The sequence below is a fragment of the Trichosurus vulpecula genome, chromosome 2 (assembly GCF_011100635.1).
Source record: "Trichosurus vulpecula isolate mTriVul1 chromosome 2, mTriVul1.pri, whole genome shotgun sequence".
NCBI lineage: Eukaryota > Metazoa > Chordata > Mammalia > Diprotodontia > Phalangeridae > Trichosurus > Trichosurus vulpecula.
The window spans coordinates 367,944,409-367,961,189 of record NC_050574.1 but is presented as its reverse complement, the minus strand read 5'-3'; the positions used below and the strand labels follow the sequence as shown (position 1 = coordinate 367,961,189).

General features: G+C 33.8%; 1 protein-coding gene across 3 annotated transcripts in view; it reads right to left on the bottom strand.

Annotated features, from left to right (window-relative positions):
• The window catches only part of ITSN1 (intersectin 1), a 279,862-nt gene that overhangs the window by 230,774 nt on the left and 32,307 nt on the right, over window positions 1-16,781 (bottom strand). For 2 of the 3 annotated variants that reach the window (XM_036744721.1, XM_036744719.1), the window contains exon 2: window positions 7,911-7,980. The exons of the other annotated variant lie outside the window; for it this stretch is intronic. The gene's annotated coding sequence lies outside the window, so the exon portion shown is untranslated. The remainder of the gene's footprint in view (window positions 1-7,910; window positions 7,981-16,781) is intronic. 3 annotated transcript variants of the gene reach the window in all.

The following is a 16,781-nucleotide window of genomic DNA, read 5'->3' as shown; positions in this document are numbered from 1 at the left end:
TGAGGTCTTTTTGGTGCTCACAATACCCAGAACCTTTGTATAGCAAAGTGTTAATGAGGTGTGAGGCTTCTATATTATCTCCCAAATCTTTGGTCTCTTCTCAGTTCTTTCTCTGAAACTATGCTTTCTCATATATTTCTCCTTGTTTTCACCTTATCCCACCTTTGCACTGAAATATATCAGCTTATTTATGATTTGATTTGGAAAGTGTTATCAAAAAGCTTCAGTGAATTTATCACCTTGCCTGCAATAACTGATGTTAACAAATAAGCTGCAATTATCTTCACAGTAGTCCTTCTACAACTTATCACCAGTAGTGTAATATGTGATGACCACCTGTCACATGAAACAAGATTTCTTGTAGCCTCTGGGCACATAACAAAACACACTAACTCCTTTCTGTCTTTCTAAGAAGTTACAGTAAGCCATCCTTACTGTGAACGGCAATATCCTTCTTTCATCTACAATCATTTATAGCAAGAATATCAATATTAATATCATTCATCTCTTCCAAGAAATGTGGCCATTCAGAGTACCAAAAGTAAAACTGAAGTTTACTTAGAGTCTAAAAACCCACTGTCCCTGCCATGGACACAGTGGAGGTAAACAGAGCTGCACAGGACTGAGAGTCATTTAATAACATTATAAATACAACTTTTTGAAATGTAGGAGATACAAAAAATGGGCTATTAGAAGAATTTCTAGCCCTGAATACTACTAATAGAAAGAAAAAAAGAAATCAGAACCATTTATAGTTAAAGATATTAGAAAATGAACAAGTTAAACCTAGAAATAGTATCTCTACGACTGACTGAGGAATGCCTGAATAAAGTGTTAAATGAAGGCAAAGCAGCATGACCGGATAGTAAAGAACATAAAAACTTTCAAGATATATGGGGAGATGAATATAAAGTGATACACAGTGAAAAAAGCAATATCAGAACAATCGAGACTATAACCATGTAAACAAACTTTTAAAAGAAATAACACATGAATTTAAGAATCAGTGTCTCTACTACCGTGGTCAGTTCTCATAAACTACTGTAACTGGTCTGTTATTCAACTTATCAAAAAAAATGGCTTTTGTTTTGTATAGCAATTTACAAGACAATATCATCACAAGTAAGTTTGGTTTTCAAATTCCTTAGAGTCAGACTTAGATCACTTAGAGTTTATAAGATCAATTATGCCCAATCAGTTTAGGGCTCATTGAAGTTATAATTTCTGATTCTCCATTATTCAAGCTAATTTATTTAGAATATAATGTTTATGCTTCCCCAAACACTAATATATGTTCATTAATAACAAGTAAATATTAAGTGGAAAAGTGGAAAATTCTGAGATAGATGAAAAAATCAACGACCCAAAGAAATTGAGGTACAGATTTAAAACCAAAAGAGTAAAGCTAAGAAAGGTATGAAATTGAGACACAAAATTTCCAGAAATTTTAAGGCAAGGGGAGAAGAAAGAAAGAAAAAGATGGTATGTGTGTGTATGTGGGTCCATATGCGTGTGAAATGTGTGTATGTATATAGTAACTTCCCTTCTTTTAGAGGAGAAAATTATAAAATTGATACATGGGATAATAGGAAACTGTATATAGCACTTTTCATTTAGAAAAATATAAATATACCACACAAGGCATTCCAAAAGTATTAGTGTAGCTTTAATCTATTAAAGCTTAAGCTAAAACTTAACTTGATTTATATATAAAATTAGTACATTTGGTATATTTACAGATGGGAACGTCTAAGAAAAAAACTACAAAAAAATGCTGAAAATCTATAAACATCATCATCATTTTTATTACTAATTTGAAGGAAAACTCAAAAGAATTTTTAAGGAAAAAAAGTTTTCATATATTTTCTGCCATACGTCAAATAAGAAAGTCAGAAAATAAAATTCAATCTTTCCCCTCTTCCCTACAAGTTAATTTGTGTTAAATAAAAAAGTCCCTAGGGAAGAAGGGGGAAAAATTTGTACTCCTACTCTGTAAGTGAATGTCAATCCTAGACCTACTTCCAGGGCAAAAGCTATATGATTCCAAAGCCTTCTGAAATCCAAAGAAAACGGAATCAAGATCAGACAAAATAGACCAAATAAATCGTGAACAGTTAATCAACCTTATCAATGCATTGTATTTACTTTTCAAATCGCAGATGTACTTCTAAATATATTTAGGGAAAACTACTAGTTCTCAAGTAGAACAAGATGACCAAATATGAAAACTCATATTTGCAAGGAAATTGTAAGGATTTAAAACTAAAGGAAGACTAAAAGAATCTGATGGATTTATATGCAAAAATCTCACAACTAAGTGTGATAAAATTCGGAAGAAAGAGAACATTGCAATAGATCAATGTAGTGAAAGCATTCTGTTTTGTATGAACAAAAATACCTTTTAAAACTCGGGGAGGGCATTTTTTTTATTCATATATAAAGAGTCAAGAAAGTGGAAGAGAAGATAGCAGTAAATAGTACTATAAATAAGGTTTAAGTGTATTTTGTAGCAATACTCCCTGGCATCACATAACAAATTGTCCATTTACTCACTTTTCACAAAGAAAAATGACAGTAACATCAAGCCTTCAAAGTTTCCATAATTCAGACATTTATATCAGTTATTCAGTATCATTCTAATCTTACCTACCATTTGCGGGGAAGAAGGGATTCATCAAGGTACAACGAAACTAAAGAGATAACACATAATGATATATGAGGGAGATCAGTCCACATTAAAAGAGGGAGATAGAAATTAAACTATCCTTCAAATGTCTCATTTTCTGTTCAGTTTTATTAACGGGAAAGTGAAAATCTGAAAAAACACACCATCAATTCCAATTTGTCTAATTTTTTTTAAAAATTTGAATCTTAAACACTAGATCTTCAGATAAGACTGCCATCTTACAAACAAGGAACCTGTATTCTAACTATAGCCATTTCAAAAGCGTTATTGAGACTCCATTAGCATGAAAGACTGAATGAATTGAAGAGAAAAAGCAGTACCAGTAAAAGAATATAAAAAAGAAGGGAAAGAGGAAGGTCAGGAATAAGATTTAAGAGAAACTCAACTGTAAAGCTACAGTCCTTAAATTTAAATGAACAGAAAGTTATGGCCAACTTTTTCTTGTTCCTGTGTACAGAGTTTATTTAAATCAAATACTTAATCCTAAATTAGATTAAGTGAAAATAGTTAAAGGGATACAAAATATAAAAATTACACAGAAAGTTCTTTTTTTTCATATTCTGAACTTAACAAAGCAAGATAAAGCCAAGAAGACCATGAAAGAAAATAACTTTATACCTTTACAGGAGACAACAAAAAAATACTAAGAAACTAAGTTATCTTATGTCAATTTTGCTACATTGCCAATGAAAATGTTTTTCAAACAAAACTTTTAAGTTTCAACAATCTCCTGTTCCCAACACAAATACACGTGATTCTTTATGCAACAACCAAAAAGAGTCAGGCATAACAGAAAAACAAAAAGATATATAAGGTAATAACATAGAAATTATTTAGAAAAAGTAATTCAAAATAAGTGCTTTTGAAGCATTAATTCCTTAAGGAATAGACCAAAGAAGGCATAAATAAGTATAATAAGGACCATGAATCAAAGAATAAAAGTCTAGAATAAACAGAAAGGGAAAAGAATTAAGGAAGAAAACGAGAAAAATTCTTCTTAGAAAAAGGCAGAGAAACTTAATAAAAAGTAACAAGCAAAAGAATTTTAAGTAGAGGAGAAGGATTTTACTAAACTACTTTACTGAGAAAAAGAATTGGAAAAGAAAAATAAAAAGCAACTAGTAAGTTAAGAAATCCAAACCAGGGAAAGGAGTAACAAACAGGGATGAAGTAGAGCATCTTTATTAAAATAAACTTTTAAAGAACAATTATTATTAATACTGCATAATTTTCAAAAACTGTGAAACACAGACTGTTTATGAAGCAAATATGGTCCTAATATAAAAACCAAGGAAAGATAAAGGAAAGAAAGAGAACTATAGACCAATATTGTTAATAAATATCAATTCAAAATGTTTAAGTAAAATCCTGTTGAACAGACTACAGCAATACACCCAAGAAATCGTTCATTATGACCAAGTTGGATTCATAATAGGGAGGGCAAGGATGCTTCAACATTAGGAAAGAAATCAACGAAATTTATCATATTAAAAACAAAAAAATCCCGAAGTACTTGATTATCAATAGATGCAAGAAAAGGTTTTAACAAAAAACAACACTAAATTGCACAAAATACAACAAAAAACCTTCTACAATGTATAGGCATAAAGGGACCTTTTTAATATCATAAAAGTATATGCTATCTAAATCAAAAGCAAGTATCATATGCCAAGAGGATAAAAAACTTTCCCAAGAAATTCAAGGATAAACAAGGATTCTTACTCTCCCTGCTCTTATTGTTTCTAGAACTCAAATGTTCTAGAACTGCTGGAAATAGCAATAATACAAGAAAAGAAGGAAAGGAATGAAGACAGGGAAAGAGGAGATAAAACTATCCATCTTGCTGGTGACACAATAGCTTACTTAGAAAATTCAAAGTAATCAGAAAAGATACGAAGACAATTGATAACATTTGTAAAAGTACACATTCCAAAAAAAATCCTCACAAATCAACTATATTTCTATATAATAACAAAATACAAGAGGTGATAAGAGAAAGGGACATCCTATTCAAAATATCTACCAACTGCATTAAATATTTGGGGATAAATTTACCAAAGCACACAAAATATTTATATAGATTCAATTGTAAAATGTTCATTAAAGAAATAAAGAACTACTTATAAAGCTGGAGGAACATTTAGTGCTCATAGCTAGGTTGTGCCGATGTACTAAAAATGAAAATACCAACATAGTTAATTTATAGTCTTAAGACAATAAACAAGATGGCAGAAATTAGGCTTAAAATCAACATCTCATACCATATTCCATAACAAATTCAAAATAAGTATGACCTTAATATTGAATAAATTATTAAGAAATTAGATGAAAAGCAAATCATATAGCTTTCACAGCTATAGGCAGAAGATTAATTTCTTAACCAAACAAGGGGTAGAGGTAATTACAAAAAATAAAAGAGAATTTTGACTATATGAACTGAAAGCTTCTGCAAGCAAAATCGAAGCATTTAAGAATGGAAGCAAACAACTCAAAAAATATTTTTCTAATTTCTCTAATAAAGGATTCATTGACATCCAAGATATATAGACAACAGATGCACATATAAATGCAATATATATACATAAATTTGCAAGACTAAAAAACAATTCTCTAATAGGTAAGTAGTCAAATGATATGAACCAACAATTCTCCAAAGACCTACAAACTATTAACAACCATCTGAAAGAATTCTCTAATTGCTAATAATAGAAGATATATGCATAACAAAATAATCCAAAGAAATAACCCAGGAAATTGGCAAAGGTGATAATAGATATGTGACAGGAAGATAGGAATGGCATTGTTGGTGGAGTTATGAATCAGTACAAACATTTTGGAATTCAATTTGGAATTATGCAAATAAAGAGACTACAATGTCCATATCCTATGACTCAGATTTTCCACTGCTAATCATATATACCTAAGAGGTTGCTAACAAAAAGAAAGGTTCTGATATACACCAAAATATTTATAGCAGCACTTTTTGTGGTAGCAAAGTATTAGAAATAAAGTCATTGCTCATCAATTTGGGAATGACTAATCAAATTGTGGTGCGTGAATGTAGCATAAAATTGTGTTGTAAGAACAATAAATATGATGAATTAAAAAAAAACCAATAACCATGGAACTATTTGCATAATCAGATGCAGACTGAAGAGCCAAAGGAAAATATACAAGATGACTAAAACACATAAATGTAAATAACAAGTCAGTCAGCCAATAAGCATTTATTAAGTGCTTATTATATGCTAGGCACTGTGCTAAGTACTAGAGTATAAATAGGCAGAAAAACAGTCCCTTGAGGAGCTTATGCTTGAATGGGAGAAGACACACATAAAAGGGGGGGACTGTATGTACCAGAAGGCATCCAGAGTGGGCATGGAAATGACTCAGCAGTATAGCCTAGAAAAGAATCAAGATATTTTTGGCCTTGGCCTCCTTCCTAAATTGGAGGTTTGGGGAGGAACCAAACAAGCAGATGAAGATGCCCCTGGGGTTGTGGGTACTACCAAAAAAGTGGTCTAAGGGTGGAGTTTCCAGGGGGAAAAGGTTTCTACAGCACAGAAGAAAAAGTCCAGAATTTCTAGGCTACAGGTAAAGTAGTCCTCAGAGCAAAAATTATATTCAAAGAGATGAGGATAAATCTCAATGGGGAGTCAAACTTAGGTGTGCAGCCCCACATTCCCATGGGAAGCACAAAGGTTTGGCTATGTAATGAGAAGTACGCTCTCATCAAATTTATAAAGTTACAAAGAACAAGCATGGACCCAAAGGAAAAAATCAGAGAAGACATCCCTACCCTACTCCATTACAGAAGGAGGGAACATTTCATTTTCAAGCATTTTCACTGTACTGCCACATTTTGCTGATTTATTTTCTTTTTTTTTAATTTTCTTTAAAAAAAATCATTACCCCACTGGATTATTACTCATTCTCTACGAGGGGGAGAGGAGTAATGGGAGAAATTCTGGTGATGTACAAGACAAATTATATCAGTATAATTTTATTTTTTAATAATCAAATGAGTTAAATTGATTTCAGAGTGCCCAGTTATAGATGGGCCAACACGTCACTATAAAGCGAAATCCTACATTGAAAGCCAAGAAATCACAAAAAAAACACAGGAGGGCATCTCACTACCCTATAAAGACCCAGAACTTCACTGCCCTAAAATGAACACACTTGAGCACTTTTATAAATACCCTGGCTATTTAAGTTTAAAGACAACAAAATCAAATTTTGAAAAAGCTAAGCTTAAGTAATGGGAAAAAAATGTTTATTGGTCAAGATTCGGATACACAAAAAGACAAAGGTGAAATATTATAAAATACCCCGAATTACATAGCTAATAATACTGGCATTTATATAACTCTTTAAGTTTTTCAATGCTCATTACAGATATTATCTTATTTGATCCCAACAGCAACCCTGTTGTTACCTTTATTTTACAGATGAGAAAGCTGAGGCTGAGAGAGGTTGAGTGATTTGCCCAAGAACACACAGCCAAGTGTCTAAGGCAGGATTTGAATTGGGATCTTTCTGACTCCAGGCCCTGTGTTCTATCCACTAGATGCATCATAATATCTGAGGTATCTTAAAATTTCTACAGAAATTAAAATATCTAATCATAGTAATTCTCACAATATTTTTGTGAAGTACAGATCAAATATAATTATCTACATCTGGCAAATGTGGAAATACAGGAACACACACACTCAATCACACAGCAAATCATAGTTATAGCATCAGTCTAGCACCCTGCACAGTATTCACTAGACTGTACTGCTACTTAATCATTACTGAAGTGAGTGAAGATTTAACCCAAGTGAACACTTCAACTTTTTGTTTTATAACAGAACTTTAAAAATTAAGACTTATGGAAAAACTAGCATCAACATGTGGGGAAAACTAAAAGAAGTTATATAGTTTAGGATGCAGAAATAGGTGAAAATTTCATTTTCTAACTCACCAATTTGAACTGGCAATGCTTTCTTCAAAAGATAAAAGAAGTTCAATTTAAAATTAAAAGACTTTTAGAGAAACCTTATCAAGAAATTTAATTGTCCTACATCAGAATTTAAAAGAAAACTTAATTTTGTTTGCAAGAGAATTAATTTGTTCTAATCTCTGACAAAAAGGTTCCTCTTTGATAAATTTTATTTCTATTTTTTAAAGCTTTGTGAGATTTAGGTGGCATATTATTAGAAGTCCATCCTATACTTACTCAGTACATTTGACTCAACACCAGCTCTTCATATTCTTTCTTTTCCCCAACAGTATTCAGGTAACATAGTCTAGGATAACAATAGACCACAAATCGATTTTTAAAAAAATTTCAAGCAACATACAATTTCATAAACCCATCTCTTTTGCTGAATTCTCTTTTTCTGTTGAGGGATTGAAGACATCACCAATCCATCTAAACAACCAGGTCTATAAATTCAATGTAATCCTGGAGGCATCCCACTGTTGCCCAGTCATGTTACAAAGAAGTAGAATTAACACCTCTCCCATCTGTTATCTAGACCTGTTTTATATCCCTGCCCTTCAGGATTTCTCCTCTGCTATCTATTCTTTATATAGCTTGCCACATTTTTTTTTAGCTGAAGGAACATCATAGTTCCTCCCTGTCCCCCTCCAAAAAAAAAATCTAAAGGCGGGGGGTGTAGTTTATCCTCTTAGAGGGATGTCTCTCACAAACAACACTGGTGGTAGGGGAATGTCAAAAGGTAAAGGATTTGGATGTATATGTATGGAGATTCTTCCCCCTTCCCCCCTCCCCCCTCCTTGGATACCACATCATGGGACCACTGAGATTAATCCCATTCACTGTTCATGGGGAAGGGAAAGGATACCTCTTCTTCCTTTTGTAATAGTCCTGGATGCAATATTCTCCATCCCGCCTCCCACTCCCCAACCCCCAGGGGAAAAAAAAAGCCAGAATGTACAACAATTATATCTGAATCCACGGGATAAGAAATAACTCTGACAAGGCAAAAACCTAATAATAAATGAACAGTAGAGAATGCTAATCCACTGTTGCACAAATCAACTCAAGGGCTTATGCCTGTGACCAACACTGAGATCCTCTCACCCAGAGTCTACTAGCACATGCTGCACACTGGTCCCCTAACCCTCAAAACTCACAATGATTCTGCTCAATCAAGTGAAGAGGAAGTGGGATTGGTGGGGGGGGGGTAGGAAGAGAATCAGCTATCTTCTGTCTGGGGCAGCCCCTAGGATACACAGATGCTGTCCAGAACTCCATCCCCACTCTTTCCCACCCTGATCAAAGGGGCAGACATTGATTCAGCCCAGCCAGAGAAGAAAATAACTATAGTCAAGGAAAAAAAACTAGGGCACAGGGACAGTATAAATGGCTGCTTCAGGCAAAAAAAGAAGAGGAAACCCAGCTGGAGCTAGTCTGACCCTTAAAACTCCTAAAGATAAGGACAGAAGCCTATGGTGAAACATAATGAGGGGCTGAGGCAGCTTTGAAGTCCAGCCCTGAAGTATACATACATACCATCAAAGGGGGCAGAGTCAGAAAGTGAATGATGGAAGACTAGAAAGCAAAGGGGTTATACCAAGGACTTGAAGAGGAAGAGATTTAATTAAGGCACTAAATATGAGCAGATAATAGCCCAAAACTAGAAGGATGCGTATTAAATATGCAAAGTACAAATTTCTCAACAAATTTACAAGACAAAGTAAAGTTAACAAATGACTGTTGAAACATAGAACTCTGTGAAATCTCAATGAAGCGGGATAATAAATTTTAGAATAGCTCAAAAGAAAAAGAAAATCCCTAAAAGAACAATTTAAGAAGGAACCAATGTCAGAATTCATAGCCTTCAAAGAAAAAATAATTAGCAGATTAAGAAAAAATTTAATTCAAGAGGTGGAGTTTCTCCATTCACATGAAAGAGAATCTAACAGATTTAGAATAGAAAAATGCCAAAATGGAGGACAACATGGTAAAAAAGAAGCAAAATGTAATAACGTTAAAAGAATGAAGCAAAATGTAATAACGTTAAAAGAATGAAGCAAAATGTAATAACGTTAAAAGAATATAAGATCTCCCCACAGACTTCAAAGGTAGATGCAGAGAATGTGCAGAGTGAATGCAGAGAAAATGTAAGGATCACAAGTTAACTAGGAAAAACCTGAACATGATACAGGAAATAACACTGAAAAGTTCTTGAATAGAGAAAACAAAACAAAAATCGAAAGAATCCACAGTTAATCTCCAAAACAAAAAACCCACCCTTCAATCCCCAAGACATATATAGTGGCGAAATTTAGTAATTCCAATGGCAAATAACAAATTCTGCAAAGGGCCAGAAGAAAGACTTTCAAATATAAATAAAAAAGAAATCCTAATTTAAAAAAAAATACCATCTATTCTGCACTCACTAAAAACCTTAAAAGTGAATGGAATAATGCATTTTGAAAAGTAAAGGATTACCAGATACAACCCCAAATGATATACTCTGTAAACATAAAACTAAAAATCAATGAAAAAAGTTAGACATTTACCAAGAGGAATCTTAAAAATATTCCTGAAAAGAAATAAAAAGCAAAATAAACAAAAAACCCAGACTTGAGAAAAATAATCAATTTGGAAATACCTCAAACTTGCCAACACCCCTTGACCCTAAAAGCTTACTGAACCCCTGGACTTATGTCTCATTCTGGAAGTACTCTCTGTCCCTGAAGCTTCATCTTCGGATTAGAGAAACCTCCCATTTAAGGAGGAAGAGGCCCAGCACAAAAGATGTCTATTCTTCTCCAGGCTAGCCATCAATCCATCACCAAAGGATTTTCTCCTCTCTCCTCACCATTTTTAGGTTTTTTGTCATTTTTTTTTAAGCCACATCCCCTATTAGAATGTAAACTCCTTGAGGGCATGGATTGTCATTCTTTCTGCTCTTACTTGTATTCCCAGTATTTAGCATAGCCTGGTACATAACAAATACCTGTTGACTGACTGACAGACCGACACAAGAAAAGTAAATAAGTACTAATTATCAAGAACATAAGCAAAAGATATAGACCTAATGAAGACCTAATAATAAAAATATAAATAATGGATCCAAAGAAAAAGCATCAAAACAATAACTGCCTGAAAGATAATGCTAACAATGAGACAGCATACTAATATTTCTGAAATGCAGATAATTCCATACTAATAGGACAAATTATATACCTAAAAACAAGCATTAACAAAATAAAAAAATAAGGAAATTAACTGAATATGCATTTTAAACTGAAAAGTCTACAAATAATCCCCAAATAAGCTTAACAAAAGAAATTTTTGAAAATTAGAAGAGAAATTAATACACTGGAGACCAAAAAGAACATATAACTGAAAAACAAAAGTAGTTACAGCTGGTTCTCTGAAAAGACTAATAAAAATGATAAAGCTTTCACTGCTCTAATTAAAAAGGAGAAAAATCAAATTAACAAAATAAAAAAATTAGCAAAGTGAAACCACAACACTCAGATGACATAAAAAGTATTAGAGCTTGATACATACAGTTATATTCCAGTCAAAATGAGAACTCAAAAGAAAAAAAGGATTACCTACAAAACTGTAAAGTACACAAACTAATATAACAACAGAGATATTAAAATAGTCCAACTTCAGTAAAAGAAACTGAACTTAGTATAAAGGAATTACACACAAAAAAAAACTAGGACAGTTGAATTTGAAGGTCAATTCTATCCAATTTTAAAGAAAAATTAGTACCTACAATACAGAAATTATTCTCAAAAATTGATCAAGAAGTACTCTACCCAAACTTATGACAATACAGTCCTAATACCTAACCAGGGAACTATATGCCAATATTATGGATGAATGATGATTTAAAATTTTTAAATAAAATTGTTGCAAAAAAATACAGCAATTAACCCCCAAAATCATTAAAGAAGGTGATGATGATGACAACCACAATAATGATGACATTTACATAGCATTTCCTATGTTCCAAGCACTGTGCTAAGCACTTTACAATTTCATCCCCTCAATATACCTTCCCTCATTTTACAGATGAGGAAAACTGGGGCACACAGTAGTTAAATGACTTGCCAGAGTCACAGAGCTAGCAAGTAGTGTCTGAAGCTGAATTTGAATTCAAGTCCTCTTGATTCTAGGCCCAGTATACTATCCACTGTGTCACCTAGTTGGATTCACATTAGGAATGAAAGGATAGTTTGTTAATAGAAAAAAAAAATCAACATAACTAACCATATTGTTGTACCAGAAGCAAGACACACCACAGAGTATAAGTTTTAAGTGGAGAATTTATTAGCCAGCGGCCACCGGGGTACGGCACCACAAATCAATGGCAAATGTGTTGGGGTGATGGCTTGGCTTATATAGGATATGGGGGTACAGAGTGGGGGGAGCAGGAACAAAGGTCCTGGCTGATCAAAAGATTCAGTCAGGTTATCGTACTAGTGGGATAATCTCATTTACATTCCTTGGTGGAGTCACGGAGCCCCAGGGATATCTGCTAGACAAGGTCTGCCAGGTTATACTTCAGTGGGATGGTCCTATCTATTGAGATTCCTTGGTGGAGTCATGGAGTCCCAGGGGGTTTGCTAAATACCAAAGATATCTGAGACCATTCTTCTGGGGGTGCTTGTCAGTAGCTAGGGGTTTCTCAGGGGTTCCTAATTTTCCTTGTATTACATTTTGATAACAATACCTACCCTCTCAAAGAGGGTAATTCAAGAGATGCAGAAAATGCTTTTGACAATCAGTCAGGCAGTCAATAAACATTTATGAAGCACCTATTATTATGTCCAAGACACAGTGCTATTTAAACACTAAGTTGTATTGGTAATTAAGGTGGGACTTTTTTACTGTTTTCTAGTGCCTTTGATTAAGTCTTACTAGGTGCAAAGGCCCAGGCCCACACCCTTACCCGGATTAGATATGAAGCCTTCAAGCCCTAAGAAGGGTATATAAACTTAGAGGTTAGCATTTTGTTTGGGGCTCTCACTCACTGGAAGAGTGTCAATGAGGAAACCCTGGGTAGCTGATGGAGCCCTCCGGCTTTAAAAAAGACCAGATGTTGGTGCTTGCCTTTTTGGTAACTACATATGTGATGTCTCAATCAGACAAAGCCTGTCTGTTGAATTGTGTTATTTGCTCTGTTTATATTCTCTCTGTAATTTCTGTTCCTACTTGCTCTAAAGTTCAGAGTGCTGGCTTTTCCCACTGAACTAAGTGAATGATATAGGTATGTTTGATTAAAGTGAGATTGTTAATCCCTTAAAGTTGCTTTCCTTTGAAAAGCAGATCAAAGAACTTTTGCTGGCAGCCCTTCTGTGTGCTGGTGTTGTTGGTCTTACACAGCCACAGCAGCTGCTAGCAGCATTGTTGCTACATAAGTATATAAAGAAAGGCAAAAAAAAAAAAATTTCAAGAGGCTCACAGTCTAAAGGGGAACACAGCATGCAAACAATTATGTACCAACAAATTATATACAAGATAAATTGGGAGATGATCAACAGACAGAAGGCAATAAGGGATATTGGGAAAGGTTTCTTGTAAAAGAAAGTATTTTAGCTAAGACCTGAAAGGATCTAAGGAAGTCAGGAGATGGAGGTTGAGGACAAAGAGAATCCCAGGCAAAAATGCACGGACTATGCAGAAAAACTATCTTAACTGAAGAACAACAGGGAAGGCAGAGGCCATTGTCATTGTATTGCCCAGCACATAGAAAGGAGTAAAGTATAAGAAGACTAAAAAGAGAGGAAGCAGCCAAATTATAAAGGGCTTTAAATGCAAAGAAAAAAAGCGGGGGAGGTTGGGTTTGTTTGGTTTTTTTTTGGTCCTGGAGGTAATAGGCCACAAATAGTTTATTAAACGGGGGAAGCCATAGTTAGCCCCATATTTTAGGAAGATCAATTTGACAGAGAAGTAAAGAACAGTCTGGAACGGGAAAAGACTTGAAGCAAGAACAACCAGAAGGCCATTTGCAATTGTCCAGGTATAAGGTAATGAGCACCTGTACTAGGATAGTGGCTGTATCAGAGGAGGTAAAAAGGTATACAGAAGAGATATTATAAAAGTAGAATAAAAAGACTTGGAAAAAAAATTGGATATAGAGGATAAGGGAGAGTGAGAGATCAAGGATGACACTGAGACTGAAACACTGGGTAACCTGGAGGTTGGTGGTACCCTTGACAATAATAAGAAAATTAGGAAGAGGGAATGGCTGGGGGGAAATATAATGAGTTTAATTTTTAAAATGTTGAGTTTAAGATGTCAAGAGGGCAGCCAGTTCCACACAGATATCCAAAAGGCAGATGGAGATGTGAGTCTGGAGTTATAAGGAGAAAGGTTAGAGCTGGATTAAGTGGATCAGAGAATCACTAACATAGAGATAATAACTGAATTCACAGAAACTAATGAGATCACCAAGTGAAATAGTATAGAGAGAAAAGAAGACGACCCAGGACAGAGCCTTGGAACTAAAGTTAGTAAATGTGAACTGGATAAGGGTCCAGCAAAGGAGATTGAAAATGAGCCTGTAGGAGGGAAGCCAGGAAAGAGAATTGTCACAAAAACCTAGAGAAAGTATCAAAGGGAAGAGGGTGATCAACAGTGTCAAAGTTCAATATCCATTTATGATTGAATTGTTAGAAAGTACAGGCATATAAAATCTTTTTAAAATACATGATAAAAATTGTCTATATAAAGCTAAGGCAAGAATTGTATGGAAATGGCTAAATATTAGAAGCTTTCCCAGTAAATTAGGAAAAAAGCAAGAATGCCCCACTTTCCCTAATATTGATTAGACATAGTTTCAGAGACACTAGCTACAGTAATGATGCAACAGAAATAAATTAAAAGGCATAAAGACAGGCAGAGAAAATTAAAAAAAAACTTTCCCTATAACATGATGGTACACTTACAAAATCTCAGGAAATTAACAACAAAATTAAACGAACTAAATAATAGCTATAGTTAAATTGCAGGCTATAAAATTAGTCCACAAATCCAATACAATTTCTATATTACCAAAATTTAGAAGAAATTAATAGGAGTCCCATTCAAAATTACTATTAAGTGTATAAAATATCTAGGTATCATAATTCCAAAGTACACTTAATACCTGTATAAATAAAATTTTAAGTGTCCTAAGTTAAAAAAAAAAAAAAAACAACACCACAAACTTAAATAGCTGGAGCAGTCTTCAGTGTTCATGACTGGGCCATGCCAATATGATAAAAAATAACAATACTTCCAAAATAATTTACATATTTAGTGATATGATAATCTATACATCAAAAGCATACTTTGCAGATCAAGACAAATATTTTTAGATTCATTGGATGAACAAAAGATCTAGAATATAAAGACAAATATTGAAAAAAGTTAGATATAAGGCACAGTAATTCTAGATTATCACTGTATTATCACAGCAATTATCAAAACCATTTTAATAGTGGTTTAAAAAGCTGGGAAAAAATGGAATACATTAATCAAGGAAAAAGAGAACTAACTGAACTCACAACCTAGTATTGAGATAAATTTGAAAAATACAAATTACCTAGAAAAAAAAATTCCCTATTTGATAAAGGATTACCAGGAAAACTAGAAACCAGTCTGGCAGAACATTAGATTTAGACCATTATCTTAAACCAAATATTAAAGACCATACCATTAAAAAACTAGAAGAGAGCAGATCATGCATCTTTCTGACCTATGGGTAAGGAGTTAATTTTTAAACAAACAAGGGATAACACAATTACAAAAGATGAATGAAATAATTTTGGTCATGTGAAATTGGCAATCTATTTGCAGGAACAAAATTAATGTAACTAGATCTAGGGAAGTAAGGTCAACAGGAAAAATCTACAAATCTGAATCGAATTTCTCTGATAAGGGTCTAATTCCCAAGATACATAGTCAATCAACATGCATCCATAACATCAAAAGTCATTTTCAATTAAATGGTCAAAGAACATGAATAAGAGTTCACAAAAGAATTGTAAACTATTAACAACTATATGAAACAATGTGATACAAAGCAAAAAGAAAAAAAAGCAGAACTAGGAAAACAACTTACACAATGACCACAACGACATAAATAGAAAGAACAACCCCTTAAACAACTGAAACTGAATACTGCAACACAGTACTGCATCACAGGGAAAAATCCTGACCCCACAGAAACATGAGAAGAGACCTGCTGCTTTTCCTCCTTTCCAAAGGTAGGTGTCCATGGGAATGGAGCTTGCATTGAACATCAACTTGTTTTGATATGCTGATTGGTTTTGATCAATTCACTTTCTTCCCTTTTCCCATCCTAAACTTAAAGTCAATTAGTTCAGAATTGAGACTTTTGTCTACTCTCAAATCTATTTCCTCCTTCTCAGACTGTAGCTCATGGCTGAGCTAGTCCCAACCTAAGAGTACCCCCACCATTCACTATAAATTTCTAACTAATTTCAACTGGGCCTTCATTCACTGCACTTCTACTCATCCTAAATTGATTCTCTATTCTATTCTGTACCAAATTTTCCCTTTACATTTCAAGCCTCCCATACCACACCCTCCTTTCACCCTTGGCATATCTCACTTTATTTAAAGAAGATATATTCAAAATGAATTCATTTTCTCAATGGGGGGAGGGGAAAGGTGGAAAGGGTGGATTTTCACTAATAAAAAATTTTAATTTAAATTTTTAATTTAAATTTAATTATAAAATTTTTTAAATAAAGTCAATTCTCTCTTCCACCCCTCACATCTTATATTCCTTTGACATCATCCACCATTCTCTATACCTCTAATAACATTTCCACTACTTTCTAATCCTCAACATTTTTTCTATTGGTTCCTTTCCCATTGCCTACTAACACATGTAGGTTCTACCCTTCTTAAAAAACCCTCCATTGCCCCAATTGATAAATGGTCAAAGGATATGAACAGGCAGTTTTCTAAGGAAGAAATTAAAGGTATCTACAGTCATATGAAAAAATGCTCTCAGCCACTATTGATTAGAGAAATGGAAATCAAAACAACTCTTAGGTATCATATCACACCGACAGACTGGCTAACATGACAAAACAG